This window comes from Eriocheir sinensis, chromosome 17 (genome assembly GCF_024679095.1).
Source record: "Eriocheir sinensis breed Jianghai 21 chromosome 17, ASM2467909v1, whole genome shotgun sequence".
In the NCBI taxonomy this organism is placed as follows: domain Eukaryota; kingdom Metazoa; phylum Arthropoda; class Malacostraca; order Decapoda; family Varunidae; genus Eriocheir; species Eriocheir sinensis.
The window spans coordinates 13,515,350-13,532,878 of NC_066525.1; positions in this window are offsets into that span (position 1 = coordinate 13,515,350).

Genomic DNA, 17,529 nt, shown 5'->3' on the forward strand with positions numbered 1-17,529 from the left:
GAAGATATGAAGGAGGGGAAATCTGAGAGAAGGAAGAAGGATAGAGGAAAAAGAGAGAAGAGAAGGAGAGGGAAAGAAGGAGGGAGAGTTAAGAGCAAGGTGGAAAGGAAGAGGAAAGAGAAAAAGGAAGGAATGGAAATAGCAGGTGAGGAGGAAAATAGAGGCTGGTAGAGGAGGAGGAAACGAGAGGGACGGAGGAGGGGGAACGAAAGGGAAGGAGGGAGGGAGAGAGGGTGAGTGGGACGTGTTGGAACGTGTTTTGCAAGGAAGGGAAATGACCGCTCTGTTCCGTCGCCGCCTCACTGGACTTGTCGTTGTTTCCTTATGGCCCTGTTTGGCTTTTGGGCTCTTCCTCTCCTCTTCCTCCTCCTCCTCCTCCTCCTCCTCTCCGCGTTTCCCTTTTTCCATTTTCTTTTTCCTTTATCCCTCTCTCGTCTTTTCGCTTTTTCCTTGTTTTATTTTATTTTTCGTTGATCTCTTGTCTTGTTATCTTCCTTTTCTTTTCCTTTTTACCAAATTTGCTTTCTCTGTCCTCTTCTTTCTTCTAATTCCCTTCTTTTCTTTCTCCTTCACCATCCTGCTTCTCCTTTATTTCCTTCCTGTCATCTTTTCCTCCTTCTCTTCCTTCGTATTTTTTTGTTTTTCTATATTTTTTTCCTTTATTCCTTCTTGTCTATCTCTTTTCTTTTATCATTTTGTTTTTATCTTCTGGTTTTACTTATTCTCTTCTCTTCTCTTCCTTTTTACCATTTTTTTTTATCTCCTGTCTCCTTATCTTCCTCTCCATTTTATCTTCCTTTATCTTATCCTCTTGTCCTTTTCCTCTCCATCGCTTTTCCTTTTTTAATTTAGTTTTTCTTTATTTCCTCTTTTTATTCTCCTCTATTTGTTTTTCCCTTGTTGCAGTTCTTTTCTTCCTCTTCTTTTCTTTATCGTTTTCCCCGTATCTTGCTTTTCCTTCATCTCGTCCTGTTTCTTCATTCTCTGTTATTCTTCCCTTTATCGTACCTGTTTTCTTGCCCTCCTTTCCTTCCTTCGCTTTGCCTTGTACCATTCTGTTTTTCTTAAGTTATTCAATTTCTTACATCCTTTTCTGTCCTCTCATTTTTTTGGCTATCTTTTAGTCTTTCACCCTCACCGTTTTCTGCTCTTTATCTTTTCTCCGAGTTCTTATCTCTCCGCCTTTTTTTTTTTTACTTCCATCCTCTCCTTCACATATTATTTGCATTTCCCTCTCTCCCTCTCTTCGTTAATCGTAGTCTCTCTCTCTCTCTCTCTCTCTCTCTCTCTCTCTCTCTCTCTCTCTCCTTCCTTTTTCCTCCTATCGTTCCCTATCCATCCATATCCTGCTACCTTTTCATTTCCCATTATTTCCTCTCCTTTCCTTTTTTTCCCTCTCCTTCTCTTCGCTCTCCTCCTTCATCTCCCATTCCATCCAGCATCATTCTGTAGTGCTTCCATTCCTTTTCATTCCCTATTATTTCCTCTTTTCCTTTCCTTCTCTTCGCTCTCATTTCCTTTCCGTTTCTTTTCTCTTCTTTCTTCCCTTCTCTTCGCTCTCCTTTCCTTTCCTTTTCATTCCCTATTATTTCTTTTCTTCTTCCTCTTTTCCTTCCTTTTCTTCTCTTCGCTCTCTTTCCTTCTCTTCCTCTCCCTCCTTCCCTGTCCGCCCCGCACCGTGCTGCCACATCTCGTCTTCTCACCGCCCCGTTTCCTTCAGTTTCGTCCAGTTTCATCTCGCCTCGACTTTGGCTGCATCGTCTGCCCTCTCCCCCCCACCTCTCTCTCTCTCTCTCTCTCTCTCTCTCTCTCTCTCTCTCTCTCTCTCTCTCTCCTTCGTACCCTTTACCGAATAGAGCGCGACAAATGTACGTATCTACACACACACACACACACACACACACACATGTAGTCCTGATAACCGCTATCTGAGAAATCTATTATACACGATTACAGTAACTTGGAGACACGGCAAATCTCTCTCTCTCTCTCTCTCTCTCTCTCTCTCTCTCTCTCTCTCTCTCTCTCTCTCGGATAACGCAGGAATTAAATACACCGAGAACGCCGTTTTGAGAGAGAGAGAGAGAGAGAGAGAGAGAGAGAGAATCTGGGTTAATATAAGACAGTAAAGAGAAGTAAAATGAATTAAAGTAAAAAAAAAAATGGAGAGAAAACCGAAAGAAGGAAAACAAAAGGAATTGGAAAGGGAAAAAGGGAATACGCAAGAGAGAGAGAGAGAGAGAGAGAGAGAGAGAGAGAGAGAGAGAGAGAGAGAGAGTCTGGTTTAATATATAACAGTAAAATACTCATAAAAACCGAGGAAGCAAAAAAAAAAAAAGTTAAAGTCGACACCCTTTTCCCAGACTGATCGCTCACCACCTCCTCTTCTCCCTCCTCCTCCTCCTCTTCCTCCTCCTCTTCTCCTCCTCCTCCTCCTCCTCCTCCTCCTCTTCTCCTCCTCTTCTCCTCCTCCTCGGTTGTCGCTGGGTCTGCCTGAAATTAAATAAACATTGCCTTTAAACCTTTTTGCGAGTCCCCCCTCGACACAAAAAGCCCCGTCCCCTAGTTCTCCCTTTGCAACGAGAGGGCGTCACCAGGTCCACCCACCACATTCTCTCTCTCTCTCTCTCTCTCTCTCTCTCTCTCTCTCTCTCTCTCTGCTTTCTTTCGTTTTCTTCGTTTTCTTTTTCTCCATTTCGTCCTATTTTTACTGCATTATTTTTCTCTTAGTTCTTTTTTAATGTCAATCCTTTTTTTTTATTTTCCCTATGCTTATTTTTATTACCTCTTTGTGTTCTTTTCTTCTCTTTTCCACTATAATTTTTTTCCCTTTTTCTTTTTCCTTCCTTACCTTGATTGTGTTTTCTTTTGTCTTCCTTCATTTCTTTTTCATCATTTTCCTCTTTGTCCATTTTTCCTCTCCTTTTTTCTCCTCCGTTATTCTTGTCTTTCTTTTGTTTTTCTCTATGTTATTTTCCCCATTTTTTATCATTTAATTTCTATCTTACCTCCTTTCTCTCCTTTCCATTTCTTCTTTTTCCTTCGTCATTTTGTCTTCCTTTTCCTCACTTTTCCCTCGATGCTTCTCCTGTTTTTTTTTTTCCACTAAATATACTTCTATTTTATTTGTGTATTATTTAATGTATTTTCTTTCCTCTTCTCATTTCTTTTCCTTTTTGTCTCCGTCATAATTCATCTTCCTGTCATATATTCTTGTCATATTTCCATCATTTACCTTTTTTTTTCCTCTTCCCCTTCCCTTTCACCCTCTCTTTACTCTTCTTTCTTCCTTCTGTATAGCGTCTGGTTACTTTCTTCCTTTTTCCTCTTGAGTCTTCATTTTTTTCATATAGTTCCTCTGATTCCATTCTCTTCGTTCTCCCTTTTCATTTTATCACCTTCGTTTTTGCTTTCTCCATCCTCTGTGTTCGCTTTTTCATCTCAACCCCTTCCTCGTATCCCGTTTTTTCTTTTCCTTGTCATCTTTTTTCATCACTTCCCCTTCGTTTTTTCTTACTTCCTCCTCTCTGTTCTCTTTTTCCATCTCATTCCCTTCCTCGTCCCCATTTTTTCTTTTCCTTGTTCTCCTCCTCTCCCCGACTGTTCACCTCCTCTCTGCTTCTCTTCGTCTACATTCATCGTTTTCCCCTCCGTCTTTCTTTTCCTTCACTTCTCTCTTTGCTCCCTTTGTTCGTGTTCCCTTCCCTGCCACAACCACCACGGTCATATTTTTAAGCATGGCGCCCAAGCACACTTTTGACAAGGCTTTCGTAGGAGTTTTGGGCATTTCCTGAGATAGCCTTATTGTCGGGACCAAAAAACTCCACCCGGTATTTGCCTCTGATTGGGGTCACTATTATCTGTGCTGTTATGTCATTCCTCTTTGTTCGTTCTTCTGGGTCCCGACATTATGACCCTAGTGGTAGTTTGACAAAGCCTCCCTACCATGAGCGTAAAAAAATACTCATGAGAAGACTTTTAAATCTCTTTTTTTGGACTTAAGAAATAATTGATGTGAGAGCCAGAAGCGTCTAAGAGTGCTGACCTTAATTTTTTTCCACTGACCTTACTCACCCACCTCTTGGCTCCTTATCCCCGAACTCGCCCCTTTTTACACGTTCACGGCACGCTGTTTCTAGACGGTTTAGCAGTTAATTTGTACTCCTACGACTCTTTGCATTGTGTTTATTTGTCATCCAGGGCAACTAAAGACATTCACACACAAACAGTAGCAGTAGCAGCAACAATAGCAATGATAATAATAATAATAATAATAATAATAATAATAATAATAATAACAAGAAGAAGAGCAACAACAACAAGTAAAACATTCCCAAACACTCCTGCCGTTGCATTTTCCCCCTCATAAAATAATCAAAGAAAAAAATTGAAAGGAAGGGAGAGAAAAAAAAAATATACATTCTTAGTCCAACCAGAGAAAGAGAAGAGGAGAGAGATACGAGGAGAGAAGGAGAAAAGGAGCAGTAGAGAGGGAGGGAGGTAAGAGGTTGAAGGAAGCCAGAGGGAGGGAAAGAAAATGGGGAGTGACAGAAAATTGAATAAACGGAGTAAAGAAAGTGACGTAAGAAACAGATGGACAGACAGTTAGCATTGCAGACAGTTAGGAATTGCACGGCCATGTTCCAGTTTTTCCCCCCTAGAGTTATTATTATTTTTTGCCTCTATACAATGAAGAGATTCGTAATGGAGTTCCTTTTTTTCTGCGGTGGTCACGTAAATCATATATAATTAGCCTTCAGTCTGTATTGGTCTCCTATGATTTACTCACTCCGTCATCTCTGCTCTCTTTTTCCATCGCATCCTCTTCCTCGTCCTCCTTTTTTTTTCTGCAGTGTTCACGTAAATCATATATAACCTTCAGTCTGTATTGGTCTCCTATGATAGTTTACTCACTCCGTCATCTCTGCTCTCTTTTTCCTCTTTTTCCATCTCATCCTCTTCCTCGTCCTCCTTTTTTTTCTGCAGTGTTTACGTAAATCATATATAATTAACCTTCAGTCTGTGTTGCTCTCCTATAATAGTTTACTCTCCGTCATCTCTACTCTCTTTTTCCATCGCATCCTCTTCCTCGTCCTCCTTTTTTTTTTTCTGCAGTGTTAACGTAAATCATATATAATTAACCTTCAGTATATATTGGTCTCCTATGATAGTTTACTCACTCCGTCATCTCTGCTCTCTTTTTCCTCTTTTTCCATCTCATCCTCTTCCTCGTCCCCCTTTTAGTCTTGTCCTTGTTCTCCTCCCCTCCCCGACTGTTCACCTCCTCCTCTCTCCTTCGTTTACATTCATCGCTTTCCTCTCCGTCCTTCTTTCTCCCTTACTTCCTCCCTCTCTGTTCTTGATCCTTCCCTGCCACCACCACGCTTACTTTTTTTTTTATCAAGCTAAATTTTGTCGCTTGCTCTCTCAGTTAGCCAGACCAGATCTATTTTTTTATTTATTTATTATGTATCTTCCACTTTATCACCGTTAGCTTTTATTTTCTTTGTGTTGTAGGTATCTTGGGGTTGTTGATTTTGTAGCTTATAGTGTTTGTATTCCTCTGGTTCTACTTATTACACAGTGTTTGATAATGATAAGAAGACGAACGTACATTCTCCTCTTTCCCCTTTTGGCTTGTTATTTTATTTTTGTTTTTCTTCTTTTATCTTATTCCTCTTCCTATTCTCATTTTCCTCTTTCATCCCTACCTCATATTTTATTTTTGTATTCCTTTTTCCTCTTCCCATTCTTTTCTCTCTCCCCCCCCCCCCCCCACACACACACACACAGTCCCCTCAACCCACTCCTCTGTTTGGGTTTAATGTCATCTATAAAATGTCTTCCTCCTCCTTTCTTTTAACCTTCCTTCTTTCTTTCTTTTTCCTTAACATTTCATTCTTTCTTCCTTTCCTTCATTTGTCTTCCTTCCTTACTTTCTTCCTTTTTCCTTGACATTTCATTCTTTCTTCCTTTCCTTCATTTGTCTCCTCCGTCACCTTCTTCCTATACTCAATTTTGTCACGCCCTTTTTCTTTCTCTTCTCCCTTCTCCCCTAAACCTATTCCTATACATTCCTCCCTTTATCGCTACTACACCTGTTTTCCTTCTACTCTCCTCTCCTCTCCTCGTTTCTCTCCCTTCCCTTCTTTGGTTCGTAGGAAGAGTTGCCATATGTAGGTTGAGCCGCGTTTTCTAATCTCCTTTTGTGCTGATGTATCCTAATCTTAATCCTCTCTCTTCTCTAATCCCCTTCCCTCTTCCCCTATAGTTCATTCCTCCTCCCTCCTTCCCTCCCTCCCCTTCCTCTCTCGTAACCCGCTTTCTCTCTCCATATGCCTCCATCTTATTTGCTCCTAATCCCTTTCCTTGCCATTTTCTTCCCTCCATCAACTTCTAACCATCTCCTCCTCTCTTCCCTATCATCACTCCTGCATTCCTTACGTCACCCATCCCCCTCCTCCTCCTCCTTCTCTTCCTCCTCTCCTTGTCTCCCTCCACTTCATTCCACTCCTCTCTTCTCCTTACTCTTGTCTATCAGCTGTTATCTCTCCTTCCTTTTATTTAGTACCTCCCTCCTCCCTCTCATCCTCCGTCTCCCTCCCTCTTCTTTTTCATTTTCCGTCTCGCCGTCTCTCTCTCTCTCTCTCTCTCTCTCTCTCTCTCTCTCTCTCTCTCTCTCTCTCTCTCTCTCTCGTACCCAAGCTAACTCCTAACTTGGCGAACGTTGCAACTCCTGACTGGTGTGATTGTCCGTTATTTTTCTTGGGAGGGGGAAGGGGGGGAGGAGGGGGAGGGAGGGAGAGAGAAACAGACGGAGGGAAAGATGGAAAGGTATGGAGAGGCAGGAATAAGGGATTGGTGGTGGTGGTGGTGGAGAGAGGGAGAGCGGAAAGATTGCATGGGGTGTGTGAGCGAGTGTGTTTGATAGGTTGGTGGCTGGGGTGTGTTGACGGAGAAAGGGAAGGGAAGGGAGGGAGGGAGAGAATGGAAGGGAAGGGTAGGGAGGGTTGGTAGGGAAGGGAAGGGAAGGGGAAGGAGAGAAGGGAAGGGAAGGGAAGATAAAAAGGAGGGAATAAATAAATTGGAGGAAGGAAGGAAAGGAATGGGAAGGAAGGATGGGAAGGGAAAGGAAGAGAGGAAGGGGGAGTTATGGGGAGAAGGAGGAAAGGGAAGGGAAGATAAAAAGGAGGGAATAAATAAATGGGAGGAGGGAAGGAAAGGAATGGGGAAGAAGGAAGGATGGGAATGGAAAGGAAGAGAGCAAGGGGAGTTATGGGGATACGGCGGAAAGGGAAGGGAAGGGAAGAGATGAAAAACGAAAGGAAAGGAAGGAAAAACGAAAAATAAGCAACGAAAGGAAAGGAAAAAGAAGGAAAAACGAAAAGGAAGGGAGGGGAGGGATGGAAGAAAGAAAGAAATGACAAGAAAAAGGAAGAAAGGTTATAAGAAAGGAGGAGGAAGACGTTTTATAGATGACATTAAACCCAAACAGAGGAGTGGGTTGGGGGGACGGTGTGTGAGTGTGTGTATATGTGTGTACTGTGTGTGTGTGTGTGTGTGTGTGTGTGTGTGTGTGTGTGTGTTCAGGGGAGAGCCAGTAGCAGTAATAGTGTAGAAAATGTATCAAGAAACCGGTTTTTGGGGAAGTGAAAATATGTAGACAAGTTAGTAAGCAGAGAGAGAGAGAGAGAGAGAGAGAGAGAGAGAGAGAGAGAGTGTATGACCCGGCAAATATGGAGAAAAATACACGTAGCCACCTAGCGAGAGAAAAAGGAAACCAGGACTGAATAGAGACGCTGATGAGACTCTCAGAAAGGCTAAAAAGGATTATATTTATTACGTTCTTGAGAGAGAGAGAGAGAGAGAGAGAGAGAGAGAGAGAGAGAGGTTATGGTGATATTGACATTAGGTTGGCCTGTAATGGGTGTTTGCTTCATATGAGACCCTCTCCGCCCCTTAGCACCCATCCCCCCTTTCACACACACACACACACACATACACACACACAAACGGAGCCCCCTAAACAGCTCTAACCTCATCCAATGCAACCCCGTCACACCCCATGACCCCCCACCCCCTCACCCTCTCGTCCCTCTTCTCATACCCTCCTTATCTAATCACAGACTCCATTAATCCTGTCGCTACTACTACTACTACTACTACTACTACTACTACTACTACTACTACTACTACTACTACTACTATTACTACTACTACCACTTTTACTATTACTACTACTAGCTACTACTACTACCTTACCTGTCCTTCACCTCTATTCTACTCCTCCCTCCACCCACCTTACCTCACCTTACCTTTCCTTACCTCCATAAGTATAAACAGACCTCATTTGCACCTCCTGTTTACCTTCACCTGACGTCTTGCTCTGCCAATCCTCACGTCGCCTGAGACTTTCCTTGCCCTAACTTTCATCACCGCCACCACCACCACCACCACCATCCCTTTTACCTCTTACTCATACTGGTCCTCCTCATCCCACTTTCTCCCTCACCCAATTTCACCTCTCAGCCTCCCCTTTCTCATCCTTCTCCCCCCTCCCCTTTCCCTCTCTTTATCTTTATGTCTGTTTATCTATCTCCTATCTCTCTCAAGTCAGTGCTAAGCTTTATATGAATTCCTTGTGGTTCGGTAATTTCCTCAGCAAGAAAATTCAGCTGGTTCTCCTATTTAATATTAGAAGGGATAGCTCACTTACTACCGGGTTCCTTGTATCTCAGTACTTCAACAAATGACATTCAACATATATGTGAAAGATATAACTCAGAACAAATGATATAATATTTTACTATGGTACATTATGCTGCCGCCGCCTAGTCTCCACACCGGTTCCACGATCAACCTTGACCTGATTATTGAAACTGCAGAAACTCTCCTCCCCTACCATCTAAGGAATGGCCTCGTGTTGAATCCCACCCAGACAATGTACCTTCATGGGAAACTGTCAGCTGTTGTCCCATACGACCCTGTTACTATGATTCCCTTGGACGGGGACATCTTGCTAACAACACATAACCCTTCATGTGCTGGGAACTAAAACAGACACTGGTGTGGCCCAAACCCTGCCCTATTCTTGCAGTATTAGTCAAGAGCTTGGTAGGCACTGTCCACCTGCAGAACTGGTGCTCACACTTTGACGAGGTTTACATCTATACAAAAATAAATAAATAAATGAAGTAAATAGATAAATAAATATAACAAAACTATCATTGGAGTGGTAGCTAACCATGTAATTTTTTTAGTGTATAATGTATAATTGTAATGAATGTATATACCACTTAATAACCGGTCAGTCAAAATAGAATATAATAATTTAATCGAACTCTCTCTCTCTCTCTCTCTCTCTCTCTCTCTCTCTCTCTCTCTCTCTCTCTCTCTCAACCTAAAACCCTATTTAGCTCAATATTCACTTTGCCTCTCTCTCTCTCTCTCTCTCTCTCTCTCTCTCTCTCTCTCTCTCTCTCTCTCTCTCTCTCTCTCTCAACCTAACACCCTATTTAGCTCACTATTCCCTTTTCCTCTCCCTCTCCTCCCCTCTCTCCCTCCCTCCCCGTGTCACAGCGGCCGCCTATTGTGCCCGTCACCATCATGAAAACGAATCGACTCAAACTAACGCAATTTAGATCCGATTGTCCCGTCATTAAACTTAACCCTTTCCCTTCCCCCCTTTCCCCCCTCTCTCTCCCTACTTCCTTCTCTTCATCCCACCTTTCTTCTTCTTTTGCCCACTATTCCCCTCTTTCCTTTCTCCTTTCCCTTCTTTCATCTCATTATATATTCCCTTCCCTTCTTTCCCATCTTCTACTCCTTCTTTCTGTTTCCCCTTCCTTCTCCTTCTCATCATATTCTCTTCTTCCCCACATTCTCCTCCTCTTCCTCCTTCCTGTTTCTCCTCTCTTTATTAATCTCTTACACAAACATTTCATCATATATCCCTCTTCCCCATTTTCTCCTCCTCTTCCTCTTCCTCCTCCTTTCTGTTTCTCCTTTCTTTTACTTCTTACATAATCTTCCTTTATTCTTGTCTTTTTCCTCCTTTTTCCTCTCCCTTGTTCTGTTGCCTTTGCTCTCCCTATCTTCCCCTTCCTCTTCGTTCCTCCCCATCCCTCCCCTTCCTCCTCTAATGCTTCTTTTTGCCCTAATAAACCCTCCCTTCCCCTCATTTCCTCCCTTTCGTCTCATAACTTTTCATTAATTCCCCATTCATCCCTCTCTCTCCCTTCCCTATTTCTGTAAACTCTCCCTCGTTCCCCTTCCCTTTTCTTATACTCTCTCTCTCTCTCTCTCTCTCTCTCTCTCTCTCTCTCTCTCTCTCTCTCTCTCTCTGACCTCTTGTCTAACCATACTGAACTACATTCCTCCTCCTCTTCTTCCTCCTCCTCCTGCTCCTCCTCATCCTCCTCCTCCTCCTCCACCTCCTCTTCTTTTCTTTGTTGCCCTCCTGCTGTTAGTCAGACAGTTTCCCTTCCCCTCCCTTCATTCCCCCTCCTCCTCCCCCTCTCCCATCTCTTTCCCTCCTCCTCCTCTTCTTCCTCCTCCATGCTAGCCTGATAAGGACTTTGGGAGGTGTCTCACTGGGCGTCTCTCCCTTCCTCCCTCCCTCCCTCGCACAAGTCTGAGTCAAGGGTGGGGGGGAGGGGAAGATGGGAGGGAAGGAGGAGAGAGGGAGAGGGAGAGACTTGGTGAAAGGAGTTGTAGTGCATAGAGGAGGAGAAGTATGTGAGAGAGAGAGAGAGAGAGAGAGAGAGAGAGAGAGAGAGAGAGAGAGAGAGAGAGAGAGAGAGAGAGAGAATCAAAACACTTCTCTTCCTCTTCCCCCTCCTCCTCCTTCCCTTTATCCCTCCTTCTGTCCCCTTCCCTTCCTCCTTCCACCTCTCCTTTTCGTCCCTTCCCTCATCCCCTTTTCTTCTCCTCCTTTTCCCTTTTCCCTTCCTTCCTCCTTTCCTCCCTCTCTTCTTCCTCTTCCCCGCTCCTCCTCCTCCTCCTCCTCCTCCTCATCATCATCATCATCTTCAATCTCATCCTCATCCCCTTTCACCTTATCCATGCCTCCCTTCCTCCTCCTCCTCCTCCTCCTCCCCCTCCCCCCTTTTTTATTAGCCCGGGGAGGGACGCGGGAGGCAAACAGCGCAGTAAGAACTCATTCACCGGGACATTTTTTCTCCACCTGCACCGTTAATTAATCTGCCGCCGCCATTACCTTTCAAGCGGGGTGGGTGGGGGGTAGGAGGTGATAGGAGGGGGGGCAGGGGGGAAGGGGAGATGCAGGCTGTAGGTAGGGTTGACAGGGGGGGTGAGAAGGTGGGGAGAAGTAGACAGTTTGGGTATAGGTGGCAGGGAGGGAGACAGGTGTGGGGAAGGAGACAATCATAGTAGGATGGCAGGGGGAGAGGAGAGACAAGTTGAGGAGAGTGGGGAGACATGTGGGGAGGAGACACTTATGGTAGGGTGACAGGGCGGAGAGGAGGAGAGCTAGTGGAGAAGTAGGAGAGGGTTTAAGGGGTGGATGGAGGGAAGAGCAATGGGGAAACGGAAAGCATAAGGGTATTGAAAACTGTTCAAGGGGGTTTAAGACATTATTAGACAGGGATAAAAGAGTTAAAGAAGACAGGCTAAGGGAAGATGGGTAATGAGGGAGTTAGGTTGATAGCTGGAAAAGGAAAAACGGTATATGTATAAGTGATAGTTGCAAGATATTGATAACCAGGGAGTGATTGACAGACTTGCAGAAGGTGGGCGATGAGTGTTAGACGAATTGGAAAGCAGAAAACAGAAGGATAACTACAAGACATAGACAAGAAAAAAAGAGTTGAATAATAGATAGTTACAAGATATTAATAGAAAGGGAGAGCGATTGACAGACTTGCAGAAGGTGGGCGATGAGTGTAAGACGAATGGGAAAGCAGAAAACAAAAGGATAACTACAAGACATAGACATAAAAAAAGAGTTGAATAATAGATAGTTACAAGATATTAATAGAAAGGGAGAGCAATTGACAGACTTGCAGAAGGTGGGCGATGAGTGTAAGACGAATTGGAAAGCAGAAAACAAAAGGATAACAAGAAGACAGACAAGAAAAAAGAGTTGAGTAATAGATAGTTACAAGATATTAATAGAAAGGGAGAGCGATTGACAGACTTGCAGAAGGTGGGTAAGGGCGATGAGTGTAAGAATTGGAAAGCAGAAAACAGAAGGATAACTAAAAGACATAGACAAGAAAAAAAAGAGTTGAATAATAGATAGTTACAAGATATTAATAGAAAGGGAGAGCGATTGACAGACTTGCAGAAGGTGGGTAAGGGCGATGAGTGTAAGAATTGGAAAGTAGAAAACAGAAGGATAACTAAAAGACATAGACAAGAAAAAAGTTGAATAATAGATAGTTACAAGATATTAATAGAAAGGGAGAGCGATTGACAGACTTGCAGAAGGTGGGTAAGGGCGATGAATGTATACGAATTGGAAAGCAGAAAACAGAAGGATAACTAGACGACATAGACAAGAAAAAAAAGTTGAATAATAGATAGTTACAAGATAATGATAGAAAGGGAGAGCGATTGACAGACTTACAGAAGGTGGGTAAGGGCGATGAGTGTATACGAATGGGAAAGTAGAAAACGGAAGGATAACTAGACGACATAGACAAGAAAAAAAAAAGAGTTGAATAATAGATTGACAAGATATTAATAGAAAGGGAAAGCGATTGACAGACTTGCAGAAGGTGGGTAAGAGCGATGAATGTATACGAATGGGAAAACAGAAGGATTACTAGAAGACATAGACAAGAAAAAAAAAGAGTTGAATACTAGATTGACAAGGTAGCAGAAGATGAGCAATGGGTGAGAAGGATGACGGATGGAAGAAGAATAGAATAATATAAGCAAGAGCACAAAAAAAGTGTGTATGAGGGATGACTGCAAGAAATTAATAGCCAAGAAGAAGAGTGATTGACAGGCTGGCAGAGAGTGGGAAGGGGAAGGAGAAGGGATAAAGGTTCTGGAGGAGGAGGAGGAGGAGGAGGAGGTGGAAGAGGAGGAGGAGGAGGAGGTCATGCCAAGCGGTCGATGTCAGCCACACGACACCGGACCGTCTGTCAGCATGTCGGCGTCAGGCTCCTGTTCTGATGCTGACGTGACGCCCCTCCTCCTCCTCCTCCTCCTCCTCTTTCTTGTCTTTCTCCTCCTCTTTTCAAACATTGGCTCTTGTTCTCCTGTCCCTCTGCGTCTGTCTGTCTGTCTAGTCTTTCCTCTCTCATCTCTCGCTGTGTCTTGTTTTGTGTGTTTCTGTCATTCCACTGTATTTCGCGTCTCAGTTTTTCGCCTCCTCGCCTTCTTTTCTTTTTCACTGGTAAGGTGTTTCTTCTTTTTTGTCTTTCTTTGGTTTTATGCTTCTAGTTCTTCTTGTTCTTCGTCATCTTCTTCATCTTCATCATCTCGTTTTCTTTATTTTCTTGTTCTTGTTCTTGATCCTGTTCTTGTTCTTCGTCATCATCATCTTCTCCTTCGATCTTTCTCTCCCTGATCCTCTTTCTTGGGGTCTAACTCTCCTTCGGCTTCCTCTCTCGGGGCTTCCTTTGCTGTTTGTTGTGCGGTGTTTGTGTTGGTGTGTTGGTGACGGGTGGAGGAGGAGGAGGTGGTGGTGGTGGTGGTGGTGGTAGTCAAGGTTTTTCTTCTAAACTTCTCTCTCTCTTCCTTCTCCTCCCGCCTTTGCTCCTTCTTCGGTGTGGTGTTTGTAAGCGAAGAGGAGGAGGAGGAGGAGAAAGCTACGGCACAGTTTCCTTACTTCCAAACTTCTCTTTCTCACCTCCTCCTCCTCCTCCTCCTGTTGCTCTTTCTGTTTGGTGGTAGTTAGCGACGAAGAAGCGGAGGTGCAGGAGGAGGAGGAGGAAGAAGAGGAGGAGGAGTGGACTATTTTTCTTAGCTTTTCTCTTCTTGCTTTTTTTGTTGTTGCTCCTTTTTTACGATGTTACACTGTGAAGAAGAGGAGGAGAAGGAGGAGGAGGAGGAGGAGAAAGAGGAGGGGAGGAAAGAGGAGGAGGACATTTAGGTGAAGATGGAGGTGGAGGAAGCAAAGGAGGAGGAGGTCAGGCTTTCTTCCATTCCTCTTCTTGTATTCCTCCTCCTCCTCCTCCTTCTCCTCCTTCTCCTCCTCCTCCTCCTCCTCCTCCTCCTCCTCCTCCTGACGGGTTAGAGGAGTGTGGCCTTGACAGGACATTGATCTCCGAAGCCACTTTTCCTTCTTTCTCTTACGAAGTCCACACACACACACACACACACACACACACACACACTCATGTATCTCTGGCTCCTTAAAGCAACTGACAGACATAGATAACGTCTCTCTCTCTCTCTCTCTCTCTCTCTCTCTCTCTCTCTCTCTCTCTCTCTCACACACACACACACACACACACACACATACATATCCATTCGTGGCTCCTTAAAGCAACTGACAGACATAGATAACAAGTCACACACACACACACACACACACACACACACACACACACACACACACACACACACACATAAATAAACAAATTGAACATAAAGTGTAATGAGAGAGAGAGAGAGAGAGAGAGAGAGAGAGAGAGAGAGAGAGAGAGAGAGAGAGAGAGAGAGAGAGAGAGAGAGAAACATGATAACAAACAGACATGCACTGATCAACAAACAAGATCAAGGAAAAAAACAACTTAAAATAGAAGGAAACCGCAAAATAGGAGGCAGAGGAAGAAGAAGAAGACGAAAAAGAAGAAGAAGGGAAAAGAAGAAGAATAGGAGAACTTGAAATGGGATGAGGAAGCGGAAAAGAAAGAGCTGGAGAGAAGAATGAGTGGGAGGAGAAACAGGATAGGAAAAAGAAGGAACTGAAGGAGAACGAAGAAGAGGAAAAGGACAATGGAACAGGAGGAAGGAAGATGATGTGGAGGAATAGGAGACACAAGAAATGGAAAGTAGAAGAATAAAACAGTAGAAACGAGCATTAAGAAGGAGGAGGAAGTAAAGGAAAGAATAAGGAAAAAAAACAAAACGAACAGTAATAGCCAGGAAAGGGGAGTGAAATATGTATGGGGGGGGGAAGAGGAGGAGGAAAAGACCAAGGAGAAGTAAGGGAAGAAGAAGGAAGGGACGAACAGAGGTAGCTAGGAAAAGGGAGTGAAGGGTGTGCAGGAGGAAGAGAAGGATACGCAGGAGGAGGAAGCTAAAGACGAGACACAGACAGAGAAAAAAGGGAGAACTATTACAACAACAAACAAGAAAGAAAAGAACAAACAGAAGTAGCTAGGAAAAGGGAGTGAAGGGTGTGCAGGAGGAAGAGAAAGATACGGAGGAGGAGGAAGCTAAAGACGAGACACAGACAGAGAAAAAAGGGAGAACTATTACAACAACAAACAAGAAAGAAAAGAACAAACAGAAGTAGCTAGGAAAAGGGAGTGAAGGGTGTGCAGGAGGAAGAGAAGGATACGCAGGAGGAGGAAGCTAAAGACGAGACACAGACAGAAGAAAGGGAGAACTATTACAACAACAAACAAGAAAGAAAAGAACAAACAGAAGTAGCGAGGAAAAGGGAGTGAAGGGTGTGTAGGAGGAAGAGAAAGATACGGAGGAGGAGGAAGCTAAAGACGAGACACAGACAGAGAAAAAAGGGAGAACTAACAACAAGCGAGGAAGAAAAGAACAAACAGAAGTAGCGAGGAGGAAAGAGGAGTGAGGAGAGTGTAGGAATAGAAGGAGTAAGAGGAGGAAGCGAAAGAGGAATAGGCTAACAGCAACACAAACAAGAACAACAACAACAACAACAACCCCTTCAACAGGAAAACAATAAAAAAAACAGGATGAAAACATGAGGAACGTCTAAGAGGAGGAGGAGGAGGAGGAGGAGGAAGAGAAGAATGAAGCAGAGGATAAGGCAACGAGAAAAAAAAATAATGGGAGAACCACCACCACCACCACCACCAACAACAACAACAACAACAACAGCACCAACAACACCACCACCACCACCACCACCAACAACAACAACAACAACAACAACAACAACAACACTACCACCACCACCAACAACAACAACACCACCACCACCACCAACACCAACAACAACAACAACAAACCCCTTCAACAGGAAAACAATTAAAATGCTCGGAAGACCAAAACCCCCTCAAGACGAGCCTCGCTAAACGCCTCTTGATTGCTTTCTTTCCCGCCACGCTAACGGCAGGAACTTGTCTGAGGGTTTTTGCTTTGAACTCATTGGAGGCGGGCGAGGGAAGCGGAGGGAGGAAGGGAGGGGTGGGGCTAGAGAGAGAGAGAGAGAGAGAGAGAGAGAGAGAGAGAGAGAGAGAGAGAGAGAGAGAGAGCAGCAGAGGAGAAAGTTAATGAAGTAAGGGAAAGGAGGGGAGCAGATGATGGAACTGCAGTGAAATTGAAAGGGAAAGATAGATAGAAAGATAGATAGATGAAGAAAGAAAAAGAGAAGGAAAGAAAGAGGACGATAGAGTAAGATAGAATGTAGATAAAGGGAGAGAGTAAAAAGAGGGATAAATGGAATGGACAGGAGGGGGAGAAGATAGATGTGAGAGAAGAGATATGGGTGGAGTAAAGAACGAGAAGGGATGGAGAGAGGAAGAAGGATCTGACTTAAAAAAAAAAAAAAAGAGGTGTTGCTGTTGTTTTTGCTGGTGGTGGTTGCTCTCCTTTTTTTTTTTTTTTTTTTTTGGTTGCCTTATCCTCTTCTTCATTCTTCTCTTCTTCCTCCTCCCCTGCCTCCTCCATGGAAAAAAAGGACACAAAATAATAGATAGAAAGGAGAAATAAAAAGATGTCGAGAAGAAAGACAAGAATTAGAAAGAGGGAAGCAAAGGGAAGAGGATGAGAGGTAGGAATAGAGGAGGATGGGGTGAGGGGGAAGGAGTGGGGTGTGAAGGAGGGTGGGGAGAGGGCGGTAACCTTGGGCGTGATGTGTTTTCGGTGTGGGTGTTGATGGGCGGTCACTGTGGGGGGGAGGCGAGGAGGAGGAGGAGGAGGAGGAGGGGGAGGGCTGGTAGCTGAACAGTGGTAGAGGAGAGGAAGGGGAAGATTGGGGAGAGGGGAGGCGGGTAGGGGGACGGTATGGGGGTGAGTATAATCATGTGGGTGAAAGACATGTTGGAGGTGTAGGTGGGGAGGAAAAGGAGGAGGAGGAGGGATGATGGCTTGACAGTGAAAGGGGAGGGGAAAGAAGATGGAGAAGGGGTGAAAGAGTACGTGAGAGTGTTAATGGGGGGGTGTAAGATTCATGTTGGGGTGGGGAGTATAGGTGGGGGAGAGAGAGAGAGAGAGAGAGAGAGAGAGAGAGAGAGAGAGAGAGAGAGAGAGAGAGAGAGAGAGAGAGAGAGAGAGATGGTGATGGGGAGGTTTTGATGGAGGGGTGAAACAAAGGTAAGGGGGTGGCGAAATAGGTGTTTGATATGGGGAGGAATTCGTGGGGGAGTTTGTTGGGGTGTAAGTCTCACTTTAAGGGTAAGAGATGGTGAG